The sequence below is a fragment of the Alligator mississippiensis genome, chromosome 1, assembly GCF_030867095.1.
Source record: "Alligator mississippiensis isolate rAllMis1 chromosome 1, rAllMis1, whole genome shotgun sequence".
In the NCBI taxonomy this organism is placed as follows: Eukaryota; Metazoa; Chordata; order Crocodylia; family Alligatoridae; genus Alligator; species Alligator mississippiensis.
In genome coordinates this window covers 298,224,078-298,241,103 of record NC_081824.1, presented here as the reverse complement: position 1 = coordinate 298,241,103, position 17,026 = coordinate 298,224,078, and the positions used below count along the sequence as shown (strand labels likewise).

General features: G+C 44.2%; 1 protein-coding gene across 1 annotated transcript in view; it reads right to left on the bottom strand.

Moving 5' to 3' along the window:
- Positions 1-17,026, bottom strand: part of BACE2 (beta-secretase 2) — an 80,553-nt gene that overhangs the window by 61,888 nt on the left and 1,639 nt on the right. The window lies entirely within an intron of this gene.

Below are 17,026 nucleotides of genomic sequence, written 5' to 3'. Positions count from 1 at the left end.
CTGCTCCCACTGCCATGCCTACCCAGAGCATAGCCCAGTGCAGCCCCATCCCTGTCCGCCCCGCCCTACATAGATATGGGGGCACATGCCCCTCCTCCCCATGCCCTCCCGAACGAGCTGCTAGATGAGCTGTGTTCAACAGTGGGAGCCACCATCCCCTCCATGCCCACACCCGCCCAGATTGCACATACTTAGCAATCAGCTTTTCTGTTGTTCTTTTCAGAAACTTAAAAAAAAATTCATATTGCGCTTCTTTGAGACATATTTACAGCTGACAGAGATAGCATGGAGCATGCCACAGCAAATATATTCCTGTCTCATGGTTTATGCATCATGGCATTCCATGCACCAGGAGGCATAATTATCGGTAAACACTAATTGGCTACAATGATGAAAAAAACCCAATAGCCGATAACATAATTTCTCCTTTTATTACTGCTGATCTGATAGCCACCCAATATATCAGTGCACCCCTGGTGGTAAGGGATGATATCAAGAAGCACCCACTACACAATTAGACTAGCATCCTTGTACACACAGTAGCTCAGAGCAACTTTTCCAATGTGTATACAGCTGTGTACAGAGAAGTAGGTATAACTTCTAATCACATCAACATAATTTTAAAATAGTGCCACTTACACTAATAGAAATTCTGAGTCTTGCACTAGTACTTTTAGATGTAGACACACCTATATAGTAGTTTCTACACCTAAAAGCAGTCTTCCAGAGACTTAGAAGATATGGAAGCTTTGGAGGATATCATCTTCAACAGAAGCAGATGTAAGGATGCACTAATCTTTAGTAAACTGTCAGGAAAAGGTAAACTGAAGAATGTACTGAGCATGAAAAGCAGACATTGCCCTTAGCTGGAAGATACAAAGTTCTCCAACATCCACATCTACAGTCCCAAAACAGATTTGTGAAGTTTTTTCTTCCATTTGTTAACTGTATCAGCACTCCAAAAGCAAAAGCTAGCTGTCAACATCATAGAAGTGTTTGTTATTCATGGAAGGGCTTTTTAAGCATAAACTTATGAAAGGATCAATTTGCTATAGACAGGCTGCAGTATTTTGACTGCATCAGATAATATATTGCTATGATCCTGAAAAGTTCAGATGCATTAAAAAGATCTTCCCCCTCCCCAAAATTAGTAGCACAAGGAGGACAGTGCCCCACAATGCCCATTACAGATCCTTTAAACTTAAAGAATTTCAGCTTCCTCTTCCCTCTCCCCACACAGCATTTTTAGAATCCTCCTTGTGGGATTCACAGGCTCCTCAGCACTGTGAGAACACATGCTGAAATGGAAATTGCTTATTCAAAAAAAAAAAAAAAAAAAAGCCAGCAAGGGCAAAGCATTTTCAGCATCTTACTTCACTGTCACATGTGGTAGGCACAGCCTTCCCCTCTCCCCACTTTGCTGCAAAACACAGGCCCTACCAACTGAATTTAGCTGTACAGTAGAATATCCTGCATGACTTTCCACATCTGTTTAGCCAGTCTCGCACTTCTCTGACCTGGATGACATGCTCCATTTACTTATTTATACTGCTACAAGTGTTAATAGTCACAGAGTTTATACCAATAGTTAGTGTAAAACAATTTTGAAAAGCACCTTTCCAAATGTCCCAACTTTATGAGCTTCTTATGAATTCCTCAAGGACTGCACCATCAAACCCTTGCTATACCTGAAGATATATCAAGGACATCTTCATTATTTGGACTGAAAATCTGCAATCTCCGATTGAGTTCCATCAGAAATTCAACAATCATCATGCCTCCATCCGATTATCTCTTGAATACTCCAGCACCAACATCTCCTTTTCGACATGATGATCAGTATCCAGAATGGTAAAATACAGACCATGTATACAAGAAACCGAAAGACCAACATACAGATCTGCACAGAACCAGCAATCACCTTGAACACACCAAGAAAGCTGTGATATACAGCCAAAAGCTCAGATACCACTGAATTTGCACCAAAGAGAACACCCGGGATTGCCACCACATTAGTCTTAAAAATACTTTCACACCCCTTCAATCAACAAGGACACTCCTCCAGAGAGACAGACTGCATGTTTGGAAGAGACATGTGAAGAATTGCTGTAGTACAGAAGAAAACCCCCCACAAATCGTACACTGCTGGTTGTGACATATCACCCCTCCCTTGAACCCACACAGAAAATCCTCAAACAATTGCAACCCATACTAGAAGGAGACCCTATTCTTAAAGAGATCTTCCCAGAACCACCCATCCTAGCCTTCAAACAAGCACTGAGCCTCGCTAACCTCATCACCAGAAGCAAACTTCCTATGGCCCAAAAGACACCAAATAGATTCAGACCATGAAACGCAAAACCTGCCAACACATCTCTGTCACTCCACAATACTACACCCCACAAGAAAGCCATCAGTATTCCTGGATCTTACAGCTGCACCTCCAGAAACGTAACATCTCATCCTATGCATGAAATGCCCTGATGGAAAATATGAAGGAGAGGCCAAACAACTGCACACCAGAATGAACGCACACTGGAAATCTATCGAAGACAAGAATACCCAATTACCGATGGGGCCACATCTCTCACAAGAAAACCACTCTCTCCCCCATCTCTCAGTTCTAATCCTCAAAGGGAATTTACAAAACACTTCCCAGAGACGAGCCTATGAACTCCACTTCATCAACCTCCTAGATACAAAAAGTCATGGACTAAATATAGACGTTGGATTTATGACACACTATAACCTGCCTGACATCTGACTCCCCAGGTACCTCTCCACTTTTTACCTGCTACATTCATCCCCCTACTCTCCCCCTCACCTCAGCCTGTCTCTCACCCACTTCATATCTTCATTGATTGCCTTTCGTGAACGCATATCAGCCTCTGGTTTCTTTACTATTCATTCCATCCAGGAAGAGCACACACCAAGCGCAGATGCTTCCTCAGCCTGACAAAGGGTTTTTAAACCTGAAAGCTTGCTAAGAAAAATGTTTCCATCTATTTAAGTTGGCCTAATAAAAGATATCAAATTCACCCGAAGAACCTTGTTTGGAAAGCACTGCATTTATTTGTTCAATAATGACAACACTGAAGAGAAACCCAATCATAAGGTGAAAGTCTTAAGTGTGATTTTTTTAAAAACAAACAAACAAACAAAGAACCTTGAAGCATGTAACTCTTGCACAGCTCCATGGAAACACCACTGCTCTGTGCCCAAAATTACAGTCAAAGATAACCTCAAAATTAACTTTAGTTGGCCTTACTCTGTATCAATAGCAGCAGCTTTTTTGCTTATACCATCTATCATTTGAAAGTATGCAACAATATAATAATGTACTTTGGGTTGTCAACCTTCACTAAACAACAAGAAAAGATGTCCACATTTTCCCTGGTTAAAACTGACCAGTGTTCTCAGATATGAAAATGTGGAGGCAGAATAATAAAGGGATCGGAGTTGGGAAAACAGGGATGGAGGGAGGGAAGAACTTAAAACCAGCCTTGATATAGGAATGACTGTAAGTTTAAATATTGCCTGAGGTTCTGAAGTGTTGATCTGCAGACTACTCATAGGCAGATCCACAAACAAATATCAAAAGGAATTATCTGGGAGATACCTGTCAAAGTGATCCGATTGCTTTTTCCCTTTCAAATGGCAGATCTTGGCCTTTAATGAGAGAAGGCTTATATTCAGTGCCTCAAGTTTAAAGGTTGCTTTCAGTTCCTCAATTGAGTCCTTTTTTTTTTTTTAATATTTGATCATGAAAAAAAGTGATGTTCTTGGGTAGTTTAGGCACCAAGTATGGGTTCATCTATGTATTATTAGGCAGTGGAGGAAGGATTCTAAGCACGCTTTTCCATTTTAAATAAAATCAGTGTTGACTGCACAGTTTGATAATGGCATTTATTTATTTATTAAACCATGCAGTCCAACTTAGCAGTACTTTGTACTGGCAAAGGAAAGTCTGCCTATAAAACATAACATAACCAGCTAATTTTGCTGTTCACAAGCTGAGTGAAGAGAAGATAAAAGGTGAAGAGGATTTTTTTTTAATTTTAATTTACTTTCATAATCCAAGTTATGAGTAAACAGAACAAGGAGAAACTAGTCAAAGTATAATTATCATTTTGACAGCATCCCTTAAAGAAAAGTATTTTAATTATGACACATTAATTGCATTTGATGCACTATAATTTTTGTTAAGGATAAAGACATTTTTCAATCAACTCATTTTTTTTCTTTTTGTCAGAGTCCCTTGCTACTCCCACTATTTATGCATTTATTTCTTCATAACATAAACACTACTTGTGCACTGGAACCTTTGTTTTCTAGTTAGACTGGAAAACAAGTGAGGATTTCAGGAGGAATATTAGTAACTGGGAAGAAAAGCTCATTTCCCCTTCCCATCCCCCATTTTTTTCCTGAAAAATGAAGAGCCAATAAAGATGTAATACAGGGGTAGGCATTTGTTTTGGTGGGAGGGCCACTTAACGAGTTGTGGTGAGCTCTTGAGGGCCACACACACAAAATATTTCAGAAAATATCATTTTAACAAATTATAGGTAAAAAAAAAAAGAAAAAGAAAAAAATCTACTGTATTTTATTTCAAAAAATATATTCTCTCCTGATTTACATTTCTTTGAGTAGTGTGTATATAAAGGCAACTGCATAATGGCTCAAAATACAGTCTTACTCTTATATATTGTGTGGGGTGGTGGGGGGCGGGATGTGTGGGTAAGGGTGTGTGTAGAATGCGTGTGGCAGGGGTGTGCACATATGTGTGTGGTGGGGCTGCCTGCACTCTAGGTCCTGGGAGCCAGCCAGGAGTGGGAGGGTTGGCAGGGACACATGCAGCAGAGCTCAACTGGGAGGTGCAGGAATGGTCCACCCTCTACCACCAATGTGGCCCACAGATGTTCTTGTGGGACTCCACATGGGTCTGAGTCCCTCCCGCTCCCAAAGGAGGCAGCCCTCCTGCCTGCCCCAGGCCCCTGCCAGAGCCCCAGGCCCCTGCCAGAGTACACAGCTTCCTGGCTGGGCTGCTCCCTACACCACAGGGGCAGCTACAGGCCACATGCAAGCTTCTGGCAGGACAGATATGGCCTGTGGGACCTTTTGCCTGGTGTAAGAGAAGGCAGGGGAATTGGAAAAAAGAAGAGAAAACAAGACTGACTTGGAGAGAAAAATGGAAACATACAATACTAGCTGCATTAACAACATAGGACGGAAAGTTAACCAGCTGGGCTACTCTGGTTCTGTGGAGGGCCTTTTCTACAGCCTGCTGCTGGTTACAAACTAGAGAGAGAGGGTGTCTTTACACTGCAGTCCCTTCTGGGTAGTTTAGACATACCTAAGTTAGCCTTTAACTAGCTAGGTCAGGGAGTGCAAGTTGCTTAGCTGCTCAAAAACAGCAGTATAGATTGCCAAAACCAGCCAGTGGAGCAGGGTAAAATTTGCCTACACTGAGCTCAAGACTGCCACACAGTTACGCTACCAGCACCCAAGCTGTCCAATTTAAAACTAGCTTGCATGTCTACACTACACTGCAGTCACTTCTGGGACAAATGCTTCCAATGATTGCAGTGTAGACCTACACAGAGATAGACAGCAGAAGTCTGTTGTGACTTAAAGACTGGGAAGCTTGTAAGTAGCAGAATCTAAAATATTCTTCTCTCTCTGTGTTGCTAGACAACTCTGCTTTATAAACAATACTTTGTTCTTTAGGTTCCTTCAGCAGTATTACTCAAGTGTGCACAATGAATTAATAAACAGAAGAAAACTTCGAACATAAAATACGTCATACCATTTAACAGCTGTTTGGTTTACTCATACAATCATTGCGTCATAAGCTCATGTTTACATAACAACAAGCAGGTTGGAGGAGCACTAAAAGGACAGAAAATACTGCCTTCTCCTCCTACCGTGGATGAGATGCTTACAAGAAGACTTATGGAGTGGCTGACTACTATCCTGTGTACTTTCAAGACCAGAACCATGCAGAAATAAAGCTGTTTGAGCAATCAACCTTCCCTGCACATTCAGTCCAATTAGGAATAAAGTTACATTTTTGGCAATCAAGCAAAGGGAGAAAAAGGACATTTTACCCTTTAACAGCAGCTGTAATATTCCCGTTTCAAGTTTCCCGTTATAGAAGTGCCTTAGCCTGACTATAATCAGCTAATACACTTAAGCATGACATGCCTTGTATACAATAGGTGCAAAATATTATTTTAAATTATACAAATTAAAATGTATAAGCCAACATGTCTAGACAAACCCATATAATAAACAGCTTTGTGAAAAGCATCTACTTCCCATGTGCTGTAGCAACATGCAGCAGTTTCTAATCTATTGTGTCAGGTCCAGAGATAGTCTAACAGATTCACATAGGACCATGGATTCTGTGGGGTGTGATGCTGTTTGCAGAGTGAGATGGGAGGGAGCAGCTTTGAAAGGTTCTTCTTGCAATCTCCATCCAATGGTTTGCTTTAGGCACCCATATTTCCCCTCCTCCACTTCTGCCTCTCTATTGATTCATTCCTTAGAAACATGCAATTGTGCCCATGTACTTGCCCGCTGTTTTAGCCTTGTTATATTTGGCTTTCACCCACTTATCCCAATCCCATACCTTAACAAATCCTTTCACTGAAAGCCTACAACCATGTTTTCCCATTGCACCCTGGAACTGAATGCAGAACTGCTGAGGTCAAAGGCTCTCTGGGTTACAGGACTATTGCACAAAGTGGTAGTTTGCTCCAGGGATGTGTTAATGATGACCCAGTGTAAAACATTTTTGGTGAGGGAGGGGCACATACTAAAGGGGGGGGGCATGGAGAGGTCCACTAGCTGCACCCCCTACAACACCACTCCTCCCCATTTACATGTTTTTATCTATATAGATCTCCCCAAAAAGTACTGCAAACTTTTTGAAAGTTACACAACGTGATTTTAACATGGATTGGAAAGTCTATGAGGTAAAGGCTACTATGTTGTAATTCAATCCCATAACAGTTACAGAGCAGAAGGGCTCCAAGTTCTCCCTAAAATGTGGAGTGACAATAGTTATCCTAGAGTTTCACATCCTTTTGTTTTTCTTGGGTCCCACCAAAAGTTAGCTGGACTTTTAAACTGATGGAACGCTGTGTGATAACATTCACACTTTGCATTTCTGAACCATGCTGCACACCTAATACAATAAAAAAAAATTTTTTTAAAAAGGCCACAAAAAGGGAATCATTTTGAAAAATTTCTAGGGACTTAAAATAAATTTGGGGGTCAAGTTAAATTGTTGTCCGATTTTCAAATTTCTCTGTGCAACTAGGATGACTAGAAGCATACTTTAAGTTACATACACACACTTAAAAAAATCTATCTATATCTATCTTTCTATATCATGGAGCTCTTCTGTACTATAACCATTATGGCATTGAGTTGCACCGTTGCAGTCCTTACTTCCTTATAAGACAGTCAGTGCTTTATTTCATAGACTTTATCAATCCATTGTACACACATGTATGTATATGCTTTCATTTATAGGTTAATGGAAGTTTGGAATCTTATAGTATACTAGCCAACTGCCCATCAAAAGTGAGGGGGGACGGGCCGGGGGGGCAGGAGAGGGCTGGGATGGAGTGCTGCCACCTAATGCCCCATCCTGCCACTGTTCTGTCTCTTACAGGGACCGGGGGTGGGGGAGCCAAGGCCAGTGCTGCTGGCCTCGGCTCCCCAACCTCCTGTCTGGTCCTCAGCACCGCCTGCAAGCAGTGGGGTGGGGAAGCCAAGGCCAGAGCTGCTAGCCTCAGCTCCCCAACCCTCTGTCCAGTCCTTGGCACAAATCATGGCAGCGCTCCCCCATACTTGAAGCACTCTGATTGGCTGTTTCCATCAGCCAATCAGAGTTCAAATAAAGCATGACAGACAGACAGACTTAGGCTTTTATAATATTAAAATAACTCAAAGAACTGGGACTTGCAAAACTTGCTGAAACTGCAACAGTTGGCAACATTTATGAAAAACTATTCCTCAACTCTCTTATGAGGTAAGCAAGAAGGATCATCACTTTGGACAGAATGGCAATATTGTCTAGGGGTGCACCAATAGAGATTTTTGAGGCCCATACTGACAGCTGGTTTTTAAGGGGGCATATCAGCCAATACCAATCTGATTTCTAATACCAGCCCGGCAGCTTGAAGAGCAGGGTCCAGCTGCCAAGTCTGTTGTGATGGAAGGGGAGGGGAAACGAGAAGGGGCATTGGTGGGGGAGGGGGGAAAGAGGGCAGATCGAGGCTCCTGTGGTGAGGGAGGGAGTTGAGCAGGGGCTGTGGTACGCACCAGGGCAGGGCAGGGACGCAGGCACAGGACAGAGCTACAAGAAGCTTGTTCGGGGGGTGCGGCTCCCGTCATGTGCCCTCCAGATCTGTGCAGGGCAGGGTGGCTGCCACTGTGGGGCAGGCTGAGCTCTTCCTGGTGGGGGACTGGGCTGGGCTGCACTCCTGCAGGTGGCAGCAGTTCTGGGAGGGTGCTATGGGGGCTGCAGCCACCCCAAAATTCACCATAGTCCCCCTAACTCTCCCTCCCAGCACCATGACTGCCCATCCCCGTGGGTTACAAGAAATAATGGCCACAAGCTAGCAGAGAGCAGATTTAGACTGGACATTAGAAAGAACTTCTTCACAGTTCGAGTGGCCAAGGTCTGGAACGGGCTCCCAAGGGAGGTGGTGCTCTCCCGTACCCTGGGGGTCTTCAAGAGGAGGTTAGATTGGCATCTAGCTGGGGTCATCTAGACCCAGCACTCTTTCCTGCCCATGCAGGGGGTCAGACTCAATGATCCCGGGAAGGCTTTGGCTTTCATGACCATAGCCCGCTCTTTGGCGAGAGAGGCAGCGAGCTGCTGGGAAGAGATGGACTCCACCTCTTTCCCCTAGGGAGGAGGCTCTTCTCAGCCAGACTGGCTGACCTGCTCCACCGGGCTTTAAACTAAGCCCCCTGGGGGACAGGGGCACTACCACCACTGCTGGCCCGCTGAGCAATCCTTGCAAAGCCAGCAGGTCAAGGCACTTAAGGGAGCCCACCCCTGCCCAGCCCTGGCAAAATCTGTGGGCAAGGAAGGAGCCCCCCAGGGGGCACTTGCTTGCCTGTACACAAATGCCAGGAGCTTGGGGAATAAGCAGGAGGAACTCATCCTCCTGCTCAATGTAAATAATTATGATGTCATAGGGATAACAGAGACCTGGTGGGACTCCACCCATGACTGGACCACGGGTATAGATGGCTATACCCTGTACAGGAGGGATCGTGTAGAGAAAAGGGGCGGGGGTGTAGCTCTCTATGTTAAGGAAAACTACACGTCCCTGCAAGCCGATATTGGTGACCAGGGTGGACGGCTGGAGACCCTCTGGGTTAAAATCCGTGGGGAACACAGCACAGGGGACACAATGGTGGGAGTCTACTACAGACCTCCCACCCAAAGTCCTGAGCTTGACCAGGAGTTTGCCCGGGAACTGGCTGAGGCCACATGCTCCAGGACCATGGTTGTCATGGGTGACTTCAATTACCCGGACATCTCGTGGGAGGATCGCTCAGCAAAATCTGAGCGGTCGCAAAGCTTCTTCTTGTGCGTGGATGACCTCTACCTGACTCAAGAAGTCTATGGGCCAATGAGAGGCAAAGCGCTGCTCGACCTGGTGCTGGCTACTGGGGATGACCAAGTTGGCGACCTAGTGATCGATGGGAAGCTGGGTGACAGCGACCACGAGCTGATCACCTTCACCATCTGCCAAAAAGCTGGCAAGTCAGTCAGCAACACGCAAGTCCTTGACTTCAGGAAAGCTGACTTTGACAAGCTCAGAAGGCTTGTCAGTGAGGCCCTAAGGGACCATGGCCACGGGGAGAGGGGAGTTCAAGAAGAGTGGTTGCTCCTCCAGGAAGCAATCCTCAATGCACAAACTAAGTCTATTCCATCTCGGAGGAAAGGCAGCAAGAGGGCACAGCAGCCCCCCTGGCTCTCCAGGGACCTAGCAGACCTCCTGAGGCTAAAAAGAAAGGCCTACAAAGGATGGGAGTCACCTCCAAGGAGGATTATCCTGCACTGTTCCGGTGCTGTAGGGAGCAGACCAGGAAAGCCAAGGCTGCAAATGAACTCCTACTAGCTTTGAGCATCAAGGACAATAAAAAGTCCTTTTCCAGATATGTGGGGAGCCAGAGGAAAAGCAGGGGCAACGTTGGACCCCTGCTGAACCAGATGGGGCAACTGACAACTGACGCCCAGGAAAAAGCCAACCTATTAAATAGGTACTTCGCGTCAGTCTTTCATCAGTCCCATGGGACGCCCATGCCCGTTACGGGACAGGGAAGTCCGGATGAGGGTGATCCCCTGCCCTCCACTGATGCTGACTTCGTGAAGGAACATCTTGAGAAGCTGGATACCTTCAAGTCAGCCGGCCCTGACAATCTTCACCCCAGGGTACTCAAGGAGCTGGTGAGCATCATAGCCCAGCCTCTAGCGCGGATCTTTGAAAACTCTTGGCGCTCTGGTGTAGTGCCTGAAGACTGGAAGAAGGCCAATGTGGTGCCTATCTTCAAGAAAGGGAGGAAAGTGGATCTGGCTAACTATAGGCCCATTAGCCTGACTTCTATCCCAGGGAAGATCTTAGAAAAGTTTATCAAAGAGGCCATCCTTAATGGACTGGCCGACGCCAACATCTTAAGGGATAGCCAGCACGGGTTTGTTGCGGGTAGGTCTTGCTTGACCAATCTCATTTCCTTCTACGACCAGGTCACCTATCACATGGACAAGGGAGAAGAGATTGGTGTCATATATCTTGACTTCAAAAAAGCCTTTGACCTGGTTTCCCATAATCACCTCTTAGAGAAACTGGCCGATTGTCGCCTTGGGTCCTCCACGATCCACTGGCTGGAAAACTGGCTCCGGGGTCGGACCCAGAGGGTAGTAGTTGATGGAAGTCACTCATCGTGGTGTCCTGTGACCAGTGGGGTCCCCCAAGGCTCTGTCCTTGGACCCATACTGTTCAACATCTTCATTAATGATGTGGACACTGGAGTCAGAAGCGGACTGGCCAAGTTCGCCGATGACACCAAACTTTGGGGAAAAGCATCCACGCCAGAAGACAGGCGGGTGATCCAGGCTGACCTGGACAGGCTCAGCAAGTGGGCGGACGAGAATCTGATGGTGTTCAACGCCGATAAATGCAAGGATCTCCACCTTGGGAAAAAAAACCTGCAGCATCCTTATAGGCTCGGCAGTGCTACATTGGCCAACACTATGCAAGAAAGAGACTTGGGGGTCAACATTGACCACAAGATGAACATGAGCCTGCAGTGCGATGCTGCGGCTAGTAAAGCGACCAAAACGCTGGCTTGCATCCATAGATGCTTCTCAAGCAAATCCCAGGACGTCCTTCTCCCCTTGTACTCGGCCTTAGTGAGGCCGCAGCTGGAGTACTGCGTCCAGTTTTGGGCTCCACAATTCAAAAAGGATGTGGAGAAGCTTGAGAGAGTCCAGAGAAGAGCCACGCGCATGATCAGAGGTCAGGGAAGCAGACCCTACGATGACAGGCTGAGAGCCCTGGGGCTCTTTAGCCTGGAAAAGCGCAGGCTCAGGGGTGATCTGACGGCCACCTATAAGTTTATCAGGGGTGACCACCAGTATCTGGGGGAACGTTTGTTTACCAGAGTGCCTCAAGGGATGACGACTAGGTCGAATGGTCATAAACTACTACAAGACCGTTTCAGGCTGGACATAAGGAAGAACTTCTTTACTGTCAGAGCCCCCAAGGTCTGGAACAGCCTGCCACCGGAGGTGGTTCAAGCGCCCACATTGAACACTTTCAAGAGCAAACTGGATGCTCATCTTGGTGGGATCCTATGAACCCGGCTGACTTCCTGCCCTTTGGGCAGGGGGCTGGACTCGATGATCTTCCGAGGTCCCTTCCGACCCTAAAATCTATGAATCTATGAATCCTGAGCAGACCGACCCAGCCCCCCACTGGGAAGAGCTCTGCACAGCCCTGGCCCCAGCCCACCCTGCCCTGCACAGATCTGGGGGGCACACGCCCCCCCTCCCCGGGCGCGCACAGTGGCAGGAACCGCCTCCCTCCCTGCACCCCCTGGGTGAGCCGTGGCTCTGTCCCACTCCCACGTCACACCAGCTAGGCAGTGCCTGCCCCATCCCTTGCAGCCCCAGCCCCACTCCCTTCCTCACCGTGGGGGCCTCGATCTGCATCCCACATGCCCCTTCCTTCCCCCCTCCCTGTCTACCACAACAGAGTTACCAACCGCATACAGCTGTCCAAGCTGCTGGGCTGTGCCCCTTGCTGCCTACATCCTGCGCTGCGGCTGCGCACCTGCACGGAGCATTATCACCCAAATTATCGGTCATATCAGGCCGATTTCCATCTGATACAGTCAATTTTCTTTATGTTGGTGCAGATCCAATATCAAATTGGACCAATGTATTGGCGCACCTCTAATATTCTCAAGTTATACTCAGGCTGATGGAAGTTGTGGGAATTTACCACCTTTGAAACATACAGCCGTAAGTGCCCAACACATTTTAGCTGTTCAATACAGATGCCTCTGAGTACGTGTGGGTGCACATGCAAGATAGAAGGAAATTTGAATTTATTTTGTAATGAAGGTTACTCTCAAAACTCATTTTAGCCATACTAACCAAAATAAAACTTAATGAACAAACAAAAAAACCCCCCAACTTTTCAAATGCAGGGGTTTTCAAGTCAGATTTTAATGACCCTGTGAACAGCACAAACTGCTTTTAGGAAAAAAGAATAAGACATTGTGCTTAGAATTAACAACAAAAGCGGATGCTGGATCATAAAAAGATTCAGGTTCTACTATAATTGCAGTTGTAACGGATCAACTTTAGTTGCATCATACTATTATCCTTCCCTTTTTATTACAGAAAAAATCTGCATGGTCTCAAAAGGTGTGCTATGGAAGCACAAAGGAGGAGAGGCTAATGGGAGTGGGAAGACATTGACAATAGTACTATGTTGCAATAAGTAAAGGAAATTAGGGAAAATGCAGAATACTTTAAAAGCGGTTTCTCCGTTTTGCTGGTCAAAACTGTGGAGAAGAAAAACAAATTCAAACAAAGTTACATGGAAGACAGTAAGCAAAGGGCTTACAGCTTCATTTCAAGACAAATATTTCAACTGTTTAGCTTAAGTAGTAAGAAGAGTACATGCAATTCATAATGGGCTCTTACAGCTGACATTTTAATCTTTAGATTGGAAACTAGGCACCTCTACAGATAGGTGTAAAGTACATAATCCATCAGGAGTTGAACATGTACTTAATCTGTGAAATAAGAAATTTATCTATGACACTCCCCACTATATCTCCTCACTTTTTTGTCTTCAAGTCATTCTCAAAGAACAGATGTGTGCTTAAACTCTTGATTAATACTGGGAAAGCACAAATCAGCAACTAGCTTGCGGTTCTGACAAGTCTAGGAAAACATGCTATAAACTAGTCAGAGAAACTTTGATGGAATCATTTCCACTGAAAGCAAAATGTTTCACAAACTTGGGCTGATTGCACTGGATTTTTTTTTTTGGTTAGGAAAAAAAAAGAACAGGGAGAAAAAATATTCTGATACTACTGAAACATCCGTCTTTGGACATGGTCAGAACAAATGTTTTGAAATGAGAACACAAATTTCAATATTTCAGAATGGTCATCTACTAGAAACACCAGCACAAAGAAAGAAATGAAATAGAAACAGTGTCATTGTGAAGATTAAACACCTTGAATGCCCTGAAATACAGATTTGGGGAAGAGAGGAGGATTCAGAGTTTCCTTTTGGGAAACTGATTTCTTAGTCAACTGGGTTGTGAAGACAAATTTGTAATTTCAATTCTTCTCAGAAATTGAATCTTTTGCCAATGCAAAGCTCTCCTATATACCCAAGAATGGAGGACAGATTAGAAACCACAACTCTATTTAGCAGTTTATACTGTTCACTAGAAGTGCACTTGTACCAGGTATCTTCATGATGCTGAAGATTTGCTTTATGCTTCAGGTTCAGTCAGGGAAGGGAGCATTTAATGCAGCTCATTTCAAAGCAGAAGATGCATTTTAACTATACAATACCAAGTCACTAAAAGGCTCTGCTCTGCAAACATTTGCTCAAAACACGTGTTAAAGCAGCAGTTCCCAACCTGTGGTAGGGGTACCACCAGTGGTACACAGACAACCTGTCAGTGGTACCCACTAACAATTTATTATAATTACTTTATATGACAAAAATTTGCTGGTGGTACTTAAGGTTGTATCATTTTAAATTGGTGGCGTGCAATCTGTCAGAGTTTGGGAACTTCTGTGTTAAAGTATACACACACATCAGTCAAAAGATATCACCTCTACCACAAGAGTTATAGACTAACTAGATATCTAGTTGGTCTAATAAAAGATATCGCCTCTACAGTTGGGACTGTTTTTGCCTTTAGACTAACATGGCTAGAACTTATACCCCCTACACACATCAATGTAATTTACAAAGATCTAATGTAGTTACCTCAGGAAACAGGAACAGCAATAAAAATAAATTATGTGAACTAAAATGGCATTGGTGTTGTACGTCTGCTCTTATCCCAGGGTAGCCATTTGATCAATACACACAGCCAACTACTTGCACAACCACCACGTGGCAGTGGGGTATTATACTAGCAGTATTGCAGTAGTTACCCCAGGATAGCCATTTGTCTGCTTTGGATCCCAGTAACTTACCTACGCTTAGAAAGCAAAGTGCTTCCCAATCTGTGGTATGCGTACCATCAGTGGTACACAGACAGCCTGCCAGTGGTACACGTTAACAGATTTATTATAATTACTTTTTATGACAAAAAATGTGCTGGTGGTATTTAAGGTTGAACTGAAAAATATGCTGGTGTATCCAAGGTTGTACCATTTTAAATTAGTGGTGCACAATGTGTCAGAGTTTGGGAACTGCCGAATTACATCAATGTCTGCATTGTTGCCTGTCAGGCCCAGAAGCACATTTGTGACTGCACTTGCAACTTCAGTGGGGCTGTTCATCACAAGAACAGTTATGCTTCTGCTTTGTGGTTTTGGACTATAACATTCAACTTAGGGAGAACTTAATACTAGCTTACAATAGTTCTGCCTTGAAATCAGGGTCAAGGGTGAACTTGTAAACAACTCCTAAGAGGGCAAGTTTATTTTTCATTTATATTATTTATAACATAACTTAATAGCTACAAGTAATATCCATCGTAGCCGAGAATCTCTAGCACAGTGTAGCAATAAGTAATATCTATCTCAGGAAAATTAAGAATGACGATCTAACAAGAATTCTTCAACTTGTTTCTCTTTTACTTACTGTTTTAGGCTCCTGGAAAGTGTACAGTTAAATAAGATCATTAGTGTTCTTTTTATTCACTTTTTCTACCTACAGTTATTGTTTCAAGCACACAGGGTCACACTGCTAGTCCAATCAAAAAGTTGGTATTCTGAATTGAGCAGCAGCCAATTCTGCATATTCCCCAGTCCCTCCATAGCAATAAAACTAGACAACTATAAAATGTACAATATGGCAAAAAAAAGAGCTTCCTGACCGCAGTGACAATCAGATAGGGCAAGTCTCCATCCTGAAACTATCCAAGCCTTTCTAAATACTTGTGTTATTCTATTAACTACAGGACTTCAATTAGCATGGCAATTTAGCCAGTCCCCCTGTTACATCCAAGTAGAAAAATCCATTTATTTCACATAACTAGGAAGCATATTAGCCAAAAAACCTTTTTTTTTTTTTTTTTTTTATAAACATTTTGAGCATTGACACCTTTTCCGAGCGAAGAGGAGCTGGAATGGAAGAATCTGGATTTTCACACACACAGGGTGCCTTCAGTCAGTTAGATCTCATTAATGGCACAGAGCACGAGGGAGCTAAACTGGAGGGAAGGAGAAGTAGAAAAGTTGTGATGAAATGGAGAAAAAAAACCCAGAGTTCTGATGCAAAACCCCAAGGGCTTTTAGGAAATTAATCCTTCTCAGCTGACTAGTCATCCCCACCAACAATCCACCAATGCTTCACGTGGGATCTCATGACACGGATGAAAAAGCAACTAAGTTTTAAAACTTTACAATGAATTTTTTTTTGGGTGGGGGGACAGAGGAGAGGGAGGAGAGGAAAGGTAAACAGAAGAGCAGAAGAATTAATTCTATAGGGAACGTGTTTCTCAGAAAACAATTTTTGTTAATAAGTAGAAATATGTAGGCTATGTTTTAAGGCATTTGTTTCTTTTTAAAAAAAAGAAAACAGTTGCTTCAAATGTATTTAGGTAAGAGGCGATAGGCGTTCCTGGTAGTGAACGTACCCAATTGCGGTGGAAAGCAGACCTAAAAAAGAGACTGACTGACATAACATCTCATTGCAAATTAAAATTATATTAAACAGTCTGAATGAGAGACCAGCTCTGCAGAATTTCCTTCAAATTATTGCGTCCGAGGACAGGAGTTTTTCCATGTAAAGTGTGGATGAATGTAAATGCTGCCTTTCAAGAAAACTGAAAGCTATGTAACAGTACTTAGCAGGAGCACTGTATTGCTTGTCATTTCCCTTTGTTTTTCTCTACCTGACAAGTCCGTCTGGGACTTAAAAGGGGGAGTGGAGGAGGAAGTAGTCTAGGCAAGCCTGTCTTTCAGAACTAGCTGTCATTAATCCCACATATAACATACACATCATATTTACCAGCATGTTTGTAGCCTTTAAAAGCTTTAAAACACTACCCCAGACACTAAAATAAAGACAGGGACCTCTCCTTCTCTCCAGAATCAATAGAAAAGGCTCTCCCCACTGCTGCAGCACTGCATTAGAAGTGTCATTACTCTTTCGGGCTCCTCAAGTGTGCACAGCACACGTACAGATATCTAAGACTGCTCCTGATAAATAGTGCTTTCTGCCAAGCTCCCGCATAATCCCTTTTGAAATCTGAATCGCCTGTGAATGCTGGCACAAGCCACT